Source organism: Pan troglodytes, chromosome 13 (genome assembly GCF_028858775.2).
Source record: "Pan troglodytes isolate AG18354 chromosome 13, NHGRI_mPanTro3-v2.0_pri, whole genome shotgun sequence".
Taxonomy (NCBI): Eukaryota; Metazoa; Chordata; class Mammalia; order Primates; family Hominidae; genus Pan; species Pan troglodytes.
Genome location: NC_072411.2, coordinates 5,959,999 through 5,973,163, shown reverse-complemented (window position 1 = coordinate 5,973,163; position 13,165 = coordinate 5,959,999).

Below are 13,165 nucleotides of genomic sequence, written 5' to 3'. Positions count from 1 at the left end.
CCATGTTTATAGAGATAGCGGTGTAGATATTTCCATATTTATACAGATAACGCTGTAGATATTTCCATGTTTATACAGATAGCAGTGTAAATATTTCCATGTTTATACAGATCACGGTGTAGATATTTCCAGGTTTATAGAGATAGCAGTGTAGATATTTCCATGTTTATACAGATAGCCGTTTAGCTATTTCCATGTTTATACAGACCGCGGAGTAGATATTTCCATGTTTATACAGATAGCGGTGCAGATATTTCCATGTCTGTACAGATGGCGGTGTTGATGTTTCCATCTATACACAGATTGCCATGTAGGTATTTCCATGTGTATACAGGTGGCATTGTAGATATTTCCATGTTTATACAGATGGTGGTGTAGATATTTCCATGTTCATACAGATGACTGTATAGGTATTTCCATGTTTTTACAGATTGCATTGTAGATATTTCCATGTTTATAGAGATATAAGTGTAGATATTTCCATGTTTATACAGATGGCGGTGTAGATATTTCCAGGTTTATAGAGATAGCAGTGTAGATATTTCCATGTTTATACAGATAGCGGTTTAGCTATTTCCATGTTTATACAGACCGCGGTGTAGATATTTGCATGTTTATACAGATAGCGGTGCAGATATTTCCATGTTTGTACAGATGGCGGTGTTGATATTTCCATCTATACACAGATGATCGTGTAGATATTTCCATGTTTATACAGAAGGCAGCGCAGATATTTCCATGGATATGTAGAAGGCGGTGTAGATATTTCCATGTTTATACAGATCGCGGTGTAGATATTTCCATGTTTATACAGACAGCAGTGGAGATATTTCCATGTTTATACACATAGCGGTGTACATATTTCCATGTTTATAGAGACAGCGGTGTAGGTATTTCCATGTTTATACAGATAGCGGTGCAGATATTTCCATGTTTATACAGATGCCTATGCAGATATTTCCATATTTATGCAGAGGGCTCTGTAGTTATTTCCATGTTTATACAGATGGCAGTGTAGGTTTTTCCATGTTCCTACACATGACTGTGTAGGTATTTCCATGTTTATACAGATGGCTTTGTAGATATTTCCATGTTTATAGAGATAGCGGTGTAGATATTTCCATGTTTATACAGATAGCGGTGTAAGTATTTCCATGTTTATACAGATCGTGGTGTAGATATTTCCATGTTTATACAGATACCGGTGTGGAAATTTCCATGTTTATACAGACAGCAGTGTAGATATCTCCATGTTTATACAGATAGCGGTGTAGATATTTCCATGTCTGTACAGATGGCGGTGTTGATGTTTCCATCTATACACAGATTGCCGTGTAGGTATTTCCATGTGTATACAGATGGCATTGTAGATATTTCCATGTTTATACAGATGGTGGTGTAGATATTTCCATCTTCATACAGATGACTGTATAGGTATTTCCATGCTTTTACAGATGGCATTGTAGATATTTCCATGTTTATAGAGATATAAGTGTAGATATTTCCATGTTTATACAGATGGCGGTGTAGATATTTCCATGTTTATAGAGATAGCGGTGTAGATATTTCCATATTTATACAGATAACGGTGTAGATATTTCCATGTTTATACAGATTGCAGTGTAAATATTTCCATGTTTACACAGATCACGGTGTAGATATTTGCAGGTTTATAGAGATAGCAGTGTAGATATTTCCATGCTTATACAGATAGCGGTTTAGCTATTTCCATGTTTATACAGACCGCGGTGTAGATATTTCCATGTTTGTACAGATAGCGGTGCAGATATTTCCATGTTTATACAGATGGCTTTGTAGATATTTCCATGTTTATAGAGATAGCGGTGTAGATATTTCCATGTTTATACAGATAGCGGTGTAAATATTTCCATGTTTATACAGATCGTGATGTAGATATTTCCATGTTTATACAGATACCGGTGTAGAAATTTCCATGTTTATACAGACCGCAGTGTAGATATTTCCATGTTTCTCCAGATAGCGGTGTACATATTTCTATGTTTGTAGAGATGGTGGTGTTGATGTTTCCATCTATACACAGATTGCCGTGTAGGTATTTCCATGTGTATACAGATGGCATTGTAGATATTTCCATGTTTATACAGATGGTGGTGTAGATATTTCCATGTTTATACAGATGACTGTATAGGTATTTCCATGTTTTTAGAGATGGCATTGTAGATATTTCCATGTTTATAGAGATAGCAGTGTACATATTTCCATGTTTATACAGATGGCGGTGTAGATATTTCCATGTTTATAGAGATAGCGGTGTAGATATTTCCATATTTATACAGATAACGGTGTAGATATTTACATGTTTTTACAGATTGCAGTGTCAATATTTCCATGTTTGTACAGATCACGGTGTAGATATTTCCAGGTTTATAGAGATAGCAGTGTAGATATTTCCATGTTTATACAGATAGCGGTTTAGCTATTTCCATGTTTATATAGACCGCGGTGTAGATATTTCCATGTTTATACAGATAGCGGTGCAGATATTTCCATGTTTCTACAGATGGCGGTGTTGATATTTCCATGTATACACAGATGACCGTGTAGATATTTCCATGTTTATACAGAAGGCGGCGCAGATATTTCCATGGATATGTAGAAGGCCGTGTAGATATTTCCATGTTTATACAGATAGCGGTGTAGATATTTCCATGTATATACAGATGGCTGTGTAGATATTTCCATGTTTATACAGATGGCTGTGTAGATATTTCCATGTTTATACAGATGACTTTGTAGGTATTTCCATGTTTATACAGATGGCGGTGTAGTTATTTCCATGTTTATAGAGATAGCTGTGTATATATTTCCATGTTTATACAGATAGCGGTGTAGTTATTTCCATGTTTATACAGATCGCGGTGTAGATATTTCCATGTTTATACAGACAGTAGTGGAGATATTTCCATGTTTATACACATAGGGGTGTACATATTTCCATGTTTATAGAGACAGCGGTGTAGTTATCTCCATGTTTATACAGATAGCGGTGCAGATATTTCCATGTTTATACAGATGCCTATGCAGATATTTCCATATTTATACAGAGGGCTCTGTTGATATTTCCATGTTTATACAGATGGCAGTGTAGATTTTTCCATGTTCCTACACATGACTGTGTAGGTATTTCCATGTTTATACAGACGGCTTCGTAGATATTTCCGCGTTTATAGAGATAGCGGTGTAGATATTTCCATGTTTATACAGATAGCGGTGTAAATATTTCCATGTTTATACAGATCGTGGTGTAGATATTTCCATGTTTATACAGATACCGGTGTGGAAATTTCCATGTTTATACAGACTGCAGTGTAGATATTTCCATGTTTATAAAGATAGCGGTGTAGATATTTCCATGTCAGTACAGATGGCGGTGTTGATGTTTCCATCTATACACAGATTGCCGTGTAGGTATTTCCATGTGTATACAGATGGCATTGTAGATATTTCCATGTTTATACAGATGGTGGTGTAGATATTTCCATGTTTATACAGATGACTGTATAGGTATTTCCATGTTTTTACAGATGGCATTGTAGATATTTCCATGTTTATAGAGATATAAGTGTAGGTATTTCCATGTTTATACAGATGGCGGTGTAGATATTTCCATGTTTATAGAGATAGCAGTGTAGATACTTCCATATTTATACAGATAACGGTGTAGATATTTCCATGTTTATACAGATTGCACTGTAAATATTTCCATGTTTATACAGATCACGGTGTAGATAATTCCAGGTTTATAGAGATAGCAGTGTAGATATTTCCATGTTTATACAGATGGCGGTGTAGATATTTCCATGTCTGTGCAGATGGCGGTGATGATGTTTCCATCTATACACAGATTGCCGTGCAGGTATTTCCATGTGTATACAGATGCCATTGTAGATATTTCCATGTTTATACAGACGGTGGTGTAGATATTTCCATGTTCATACAGATGACTGTATAGGTATTTCCATGTTTTTACAGATGGCATTGTAGATATTTCCATGTTTATAGAGATATAAGTGTAGATATTTCCATGTTTATACAGATGGCGGTGTAGATATTTCCATGTTTATAGAGATAGCGGTGTAGATATTTCCATATTTATACAGATGACGGTGTAGATATTTCCATGTTTATACAGATAGCAGTGTAAATATTTCCATGTTTATACAGATCACGGTGCAGATATCTCCAGGTTTATAGAGATAGCAGTGTAGATATTTCCATGTTTATACAGATAGCGGTGTAGATATTTCCATGTATATACAGATGGCTGTGTAGATATTTCCATGTTTATACAGGTGGCTGTGTAGATATTTCCATGTTTATACAGATGACTTTGTAGGTATTTCCATGTTTATACAGATGGAGGTGTAGGTATTTCCATGTTTATAGAGATAGCTGTGTAGATATTTCCATGTTTATACAGATAGCGGTGTAGATATTTCCATGTTTTTACAGATCGCGGTGTAGATATTTCCATGTTTATACAGACAGCAGTGGAGATATTTCCATGTTTATACACATAGCGGTGTAGATATTTCCATGTTTATAGAGACAGCGGTGTAGGTATTTCCATGTTTATACAGATAGCGGTGCAGATATTTCCATGTTTATACAGATGCCTATGCAGATATTTCCATATTTATACAAAGAGCTCTGTAGATATTTCCATGTTTATACAGATGGCAGTGTAGATTTTTCCATGTTCCTACACATGACTATGTAGGTATTTCCATGTTTATACAGATGGCTTTGTAGATATTTCCATGTTTATAGAGATAGCGGTGTAGATATTTACATGTTTATACAGATAGCGGTGTAAATATTTCCATGTTTATACAGATCGTGGTGTAGATATTTCCATGTTTATACAGATACCGGTGTGGAAATTTCCATGTTTATACAGACCGCAGTGTAGATATTTCCATGTTTATACAGATAGCGGTGTAGATATTTCAATGTCTGTACAGATGGCGGTATTGATGTTTCCATCTATACACAGATTGCCGTGTAGGTATTTCCATGTGTATACAGATGGCATTGTAGATATTTCCATGTTTATACAGATGGTGGTGTAGATATTTCCATGTTTATACAGATGACTGTATAGGTATTTCCATGTTTTTACAGATGGCATTGTAGATATTTCCATGTTTATGGAGATAGCAGTGTAGATATTTCCATGTTCATACAGATGGCGGTGTAGATATTTCCATGTTTATAGAGATAGCGGTGTAGATATTTCCATATTTATACAGATAACGGTGTAGATATTTCCATGCTTATACAGACAGCGGTTTAGCCATTTCCATTTTTATACAGATGACTCTATAGGTATTTCCATGTTTATACAGATGACTGTATAGGTATTTCCATGTTTTTACAGATGGCATTGTAGATATTTCCATGTTTATAGAGATAGCAGTGTAGATATTTCCATGTTTATACAGATAGCGGGTTAGCTATTTCCATGTTTATACAGACCGCGGTGTAGATATTTCCATGTTTATACAGATAGCGGTGCAGATATTTCCATGTTTGTACAGATGGCGGTGTTGATATTTCCATCTATACACAGATGACCGTGTAGATATTTCCATGTTTATACAGAAGGCGGCACAGATATTTCCATGGATATGTAGAAGGCGGTGTAGATATTTCCATGTTTATACAGATAGCGGTGTAGATATTTCCATGTATATACAGATGGCTGTGTAGATATTTCCATGTTTATTCAGATGGCTGTGTAGATATTTCCATGATTATACAGATGACTTTGTAGGTATTTCCATGTTTATACAGATGGCGGTGTAGGTATTTCCATGTTTATAGAGATAGCTGTGTAGATATTTCCATGTTTATACAGACAGCGGTGTAGATATTTCCATGTTTATACAGATCGCGGTGTAGATATTTCCATGTTTATACAGACAGCAGTGGAGATATTTCCATGTTTATACACATAGCGGTGTACATATTTCCATGTTTATAGAGACAGCGGTGTAGGTATTTCCATGTTTATACAGATAGCGGTGCAGATATTTCCATGTTTATACAGATGCCTATGCAGATATTTCCATATTTATACAGAGGGCTCTGTAGATATTTCCATGTTTATACAGATGGCACTGTAGATTTTTCCATGTTCCTACACATGACTGTGTAGGTATTTCCATGTTTATACAGATGGCTTTGTAGATATTTAAATGTTTATAGAGATAGCGTTGTAGATATTTCCCTGTTTATACAGATAGCGGTGTAAATATTTCCATGTTTATGCAGATCGTGGTGTAGATATTTCCATGTTTATACAGATACCGGGGTGGAAATTTCCATGTTTATACAGACCGCAGTGTAGATATTTCCATGTTTATACAGATAGCGGTGTAAATATTTCATGTTTATACAGATCGTGGTGTAGATATATCCATGTTTGTACAGATACCGGGGTGGAAATTTCCATGTTTATACAGACCGCAGTGTAGATATTTCCATGTTTATACAGATAGCGGTGTAGATATTTCCATGTCTGTACAGATTGCGGTGTTGATGTTTCCATCTATACACAGATTGCCGTGTAGGTATTTCCATGTGTATACAGATGGCATTGTAGATATTTCCATGTTTATACAGATGGTGGTGTAGATATTTCCATGTTCATACAGATGACTGTATAGGTATTTCCATGTTTTTACAGATGGCATTGTAGATATTTCCATGTTTATAGAGATAGCAGTGTAGATATTTCCATGTTTATACAGATGGCGGTGTAGATATTTCCATGTTTATAGAGATAGCGGTGTAGATATTTCCATATTTATAAAGATAACGGTGTAGGTATTTCCATCTTTATACAGATAGCAGTGTAAATATTTCCATGTTTATACAGATCACGGTGTAGATATTTCCAGGTTTATAGAGATAGCAGTGTAGATATTTCCATGTTTATACAGATAGCGGTTTAGCTATTTCCATGTTTATACAGACCGCGGGGTAGATATTTCCATGTTTACAGATAGCGGTGCAGATATTTCCATGTTTGTACAGATGGCGGTGTTGATATTTCCATCTATACACAGATGACCGTGTAGATATTTCCATGTATATACAGAAGGCAGCGCAGATATTTCCATGGATATGTAGAAGGCGGTGTAGTTATTTCCATGTTTATACAGATAGCGGTGTAGATATTTCCATGTATATACAGATGGCTGTGTAGATATTTCCATGTTTATACAGATAGCTGTGTAGATATTTCCATATTTATACAGATGACTTTGTAGGTATTTCCATGTTTATAAAGATGGAGGTGTAGGTATTTCCATGTTTATAGAGATAGCTGTGTAGATATTTCCATGTTTATACAGATAGCTGTGTAGATATTTCCATGTTTATACAGATCGCGTTGCAGATATTTCCATGTTTATACAGACAGCAGTGGAGATATTTCCATGTTTATACACATAGCGGTGTACATATTTCCATGTTTATAGAGACAGCGGTATAGGTATTTCCATGTTTATACAGATAGCGGTGCAGATATTTCCATGTTTATACAGATGCCTATGCAGATATTTCCATATTTATACAGAGGGCTCTGTAGATATTTCCATGTTTATACAGATGGCAGTGTAGATTTTTCCATGTTCCTACACATGACTGTGTAGGTATTTCCATGTTTATACAGATGGCTTTGTAGATATTTCCGTGTTTATACAGATAGCGCTGTAGATATTTCCATGTTTATACAGATAGCGGTGTAAATATTTCCATGTTTATACAGATCGTGGTGTAGATATTTCCATGTTTATACAGATACCGGTGTGGAAATTTCCATGTTTATACAGACCGCAGTGTAGATATTTCCATGTTTATACAGATAGCGGTGTAGATATTTCCATGTCTGTACACATGGTGGTGTTGATGTTTCCATCTATACACAGATTGCCGTGTAGGTATTTCCATGTGTATACAGATGGCATTGTAGATATTTCCATGTTTATACAGATGGTGGTGTAGATATTTCCATGTTCATACAGACGTCTGTATAGGTATTTCCATGTTTTACAGATGACATTGTAGATATTTCCATGTTTATAGAGATAGCGGTGTAGATATTTCCATATTTATACAGATAACGGTGTAGGTATTTCCACGTTTATACAGATAGCAGTGTAAATATTTCCATGTTTATACAGATCACGGTGTAGATATTTCCAGGTTTATAGAGATAGCAGTGTAGATATTTCCATGTTTATACAGATAGCGGTTTAGCTATTTCCAAGTTTATACAGACCGCGGTGTAGATATTTCCATGTTTATACAGATAGCGGTGCAGATATTTCCATGTTTGTACAGATGGCGGTGTTGATATTTCCATCTATACACAGATGACCGTGTAGATATTTCCATGTTTATACAGAAGGCAGCGCAGATATTTCCATGCATATGTAGAAGGCGGTGTAGATATTTCCATGTTTATACAGATAGCGGTGTAGATATTTCCATGTATATACAGATGGCTGTGTAGATATTTCCATGTTCATACAGATGGCTGTGTAGATATTTCCATGTTTATACAGATGACATTGTAGGTATTTCCATGTTTATACAGATGGCGGTGTAGGTATTTCCATGTTTATGGAGATAGCTGTGTAGATATTTCCATGTTTATACAGATAGCGGTGTAGATATTTCCATGTTTATACAGATCGCGGTGTAGATATTTCCATGTTTATACAGACAGCAGTGGAGATATTTCCATGTTTATACACATAGCGGTGTACATATTTACATGTTTATAGAGACAGCGGTGTAGGTATTTCCATGTTTATACAGATAGCGGTGCAGATATTTCCATGTTTATACAGATGCCTATGCAGATATTTCCATATTTATACAGAGGGCTCTGTAGATATTTCCATGTTTATACAGATGGCAGTGTAGATTTTTCCATGTTCCTACACATGACTGTGTAGGTATTTCCATGTATATACAGATGGCTTTGTAGATATTTCCATGTTTATAGAGATAGCGGTGTAGATATTTCCATGTTTATACAGATAGCGGTGTAAATATTTCCATGTTTATACAGATCGTGGTGTAGATATTTCAATGTTTATACAGATACCGGTGTGAAAATTTCCATGTTTATACAGACCGCAGTGTAGATATTTCCATGTTTATACAGATAGCGGTGTAGATATTTCCATGTCTGTACAGATGGCGGTGTTGATGTTTCCATCTATACACAGATTGCCGTGTAGGTATTTCCATGTGTATACAGATGGCATTGTAGATATTTCCATGTTTATACAGATGGTGGTGTAGATATTTCCATGTTCATAAAGATGACTGTATAGGTATTTCCATGTTTTTACAGATGGCATTGTAGATATTCCCATGTTTATAGAGATATAATTGTAGATATTTCCATGTTTATACAGATGGCGGTGTAGATATTTCCATGTTTATAGAGATAGCGGTGTAGATATTTCCATATTTATACAGATAACGGTGTAGATATTTCCATGTTTATACAGATTGCAGTGTAAATATTTCTATGTTTATACAGATCACGGTGTAGATATTTCCAGTTTTATAGAGATAGCTGTGTAGATATTTCCATGTTTATACAGATAGCGGTTTAGCTATTTCCATGTTTATACAGACCGCGGTGTACATATTTCCATGTTTATACAGATAGCGGTGCAGATATTTCCAAGTTTGTACAGATGGCGGTGTTGATATTTCCATCTATACACAGATGACCGTGTAGATATTTCCATGTTTATACAGAAGGCTTCGCAGATATTTCCATGGATATGTAGAAGGCGGTGTAGATATTTCCATGTTTATACAGATAGCGGTGTAGATATTTCCATGTATATACAGATGGCTGTGTAGATATTTCCATGTTTATACAGATGGCTGTGTAGATATTTCCATGTTTATACAGATGACTTTGTAGGTATTTCCATGTTTATACAGATGGAGGTGTAGCTATTTCCATGTTTATAGAGATAGCTGTGTAGATATTTCCATATTTATACAGATAGCGGTGTAGATATTTCCATGTTTATACAGATCGCGGTGTAGATATTTCCATGTTTATACAGACAGCAGTGGAGATATTTCCATGTTTATACACATAGCGGTGTACATATTTCCATGTTTATACGGACCGCGGTGTAGATATTTCCATGTTTATACAGATAGCGGTGCAGATATTTCCATGTTTGTACAGATGGCGGTGTTGATATTTCCATCTATACTCAGATGACCGTGTAGATATTTCCATGTTTATACAGAAGGCGGCGCAGATATTTCCATGGATATGTAGAAGGCGGTGTAGATATTTCCATGTTTATACAGATAGCGGTGTAGATATTTCCATGTATATACAGATGGCTGTGTAGATATTTCCATGTTTATACAGGTGGCTGTGTAGATATTTCCATGTTTATACAGATGACTTTGTTGGTATTTCCATGTTTATACAGATGGAGGTGTAGGTATTTCCATGTTTATAGAGATAGCTGTGTAGATATTTCCATGTTTATATAGATAGCGGTGTAGATATTTCCATGTTTATACAGATCGCGGTGTAGATATTTCCATGTTTATACAGACAGCAGTGGAGATATTTACATGTTTATACACATAGCGGTGTACATATTTCCATGTTTATAGAGACAGCGGTGTAGGTATTTCCATGTTTATACAGATAGCGGTGCAGATATTTCCATGTTTATACAGATGCCTATGCAGATATTTCCATATTTATACAAAGAGCTCTGTAGATATTTCCATGTTTATACAGATGGCAGTGTAGATTTTTCCATGTTCCTACACATGACTGTGTAGGTATTTCCATGTTTATACAGATGGCTTTGTAGATATTTCCATGTTTATAGAGATAGCGGTGTAGATATTTCCATGTTTATACAGATAGCGGTGTAAATATTTCCATGTTTATACAGATCGTGGTGTAGATATTTCCATGTTTATACAGATACCGGTGTGGAAATTTCCATGTTTATACAGACCGCAGTGTAGATATTTCCATGTTTATACAGATACCGGTGTGGAAATTTCCATGTTTATACAGACCGCAGTGTAGATATTTCCATGTTTATACAGATAGCGGTGTAGATATTTCCATGTCTGTACAGATGGCGGTGTTGATGTTTCCATCTATACACAGATTGCCGTGTAGGTATTTCCATGTTTATACAGATGGCATTGTAGATATTTCCATGTTTATACAGATGGTGGTGTAGATATTTCCATGTTCATAAAGATGACTGTATAGGTATTTCCATGTTTTTACAGATGGCATTGTAGATATTCCCATGTTTATAGAGATATAATTGCAGATATTTCCATGTTTATACAGATGGCGGTGTAGATATTTCCATGTTTATAGAGATAGCGGTGTAGATATTTCCATATTTATACAGATAACGGTGTAGATATTTCCATGTTTATACAGATTGCAGTGTAAATATTTCTATGTTTATACAGATCACAGTGTAGATATTTCCAGTTTTATAGAGATAGCAGTGTAGATATTTCCATGTTTATACAGATAGCGGTTTAGCTATTTCCATGTTTATACAGACCGCGGTGTACATATTTCCATGTTTATACAGATAGCGGTGCAGATATTTCCAAGTTTGTACAGATGGCGGTGTTGATATTTCCATCTATACACAGATGACCGTGTAGATATTTCCATGTTTATACAGAAGGCTTCGCAGATATTTCCATGGATATGTAGAAGGCGGTGTAGATATTTCCATGTTTATACAGATAGCGGTGTAGATATTTCCATGTATATACAGATGGCTGTGTAGATATTTCCATGTTTATACAGATGGCTGTGTAGATATTTCCTTGTTTATACAGATGACTTTGTAGGTATTTCCATGTTTATACAGATGGCGGTGTAGGTATTTCCATGTTTATAGAGATAGCTGTGTAGATATTTCCATGTTTATACAGACAGCGGTGTAGATATTTCCATGTTTATACAGATCGCGGTGTAGATATTTCCATGTTTATACAGACAGCAGTGGAGATATTTCCATGTTTATATACATAGCGGTGTACATATTTCCATGTTTATAGAGAGAGCGGTGTAGGTATTTCCATGTTTATACCGATAGCGGTGCAGATATTTCCATGTTTATACAGATGCCTATGCAGATATTTCCATATTTATACAGAGGGCTCTGTAGATATTTCCATGTTTATACAGATGGCACTGTAGATTTTTCCATGTTCCTACACATGACTGTGTAGGTATTTCCATGTTTATACAGATGGCTTTGTAGATATTTAAATGTATATAGAGATAGCGGTGTAGATATTTCCCTGTTTATACAGATAGCGGTGTAAATATTTCCAGGTTTATACAGATCGTGTTGTAGATATTTCCATGTTTATACAGATACCGGGGTGGAAATTTCCATGTTTATACAGACCGCAGTGTAGATATTTCTATGTTTATACAGATAGCGGTGTAGATATTCCCATGTCTGTACAGATTGCGTTGTTGATGTTTCCATCTATACACAGATTGCCGTGTAGGTATTTCCATGTGTATACAGATGGCATTGTAGATATTTCCATGTTTATACACATGGTGGTGTAGATATTTCCATGTTCATACAGATGACTGTATAGGTATTTCCATGTTTTTACAGATGGCATTGTAGATATTTCCATGTTTATAGAGATAGCAGTGTAGATATTTCCATGTTTATACAGATGGCGGTGTAGATATTTCCATGTTTATAGAGATAGCGGTGTAGATATTTCCATATTTATAAAGATAACGGTGTAGATATTTCCATCTTTATACAGATAGCAGTGTAAATATTTCCATGTTTATGCAGATCACAGTGTAGATATTTCCAGGTTTATAGAGATAGCAGTGTAGATATTTCCATGTTTATACAGATAGCGGTTTAGCTATTTCCATGTTTATACAGACCGCGGGGTAGATATTTCCATGTTTACAGATAGCGGTGCAGATATTTCCATGTTTGTACAGATGGCGGTGTTGATATTTCCATCTATACACAGATGACCGTGTAGATATTTCCATCTATATACAGAAGGC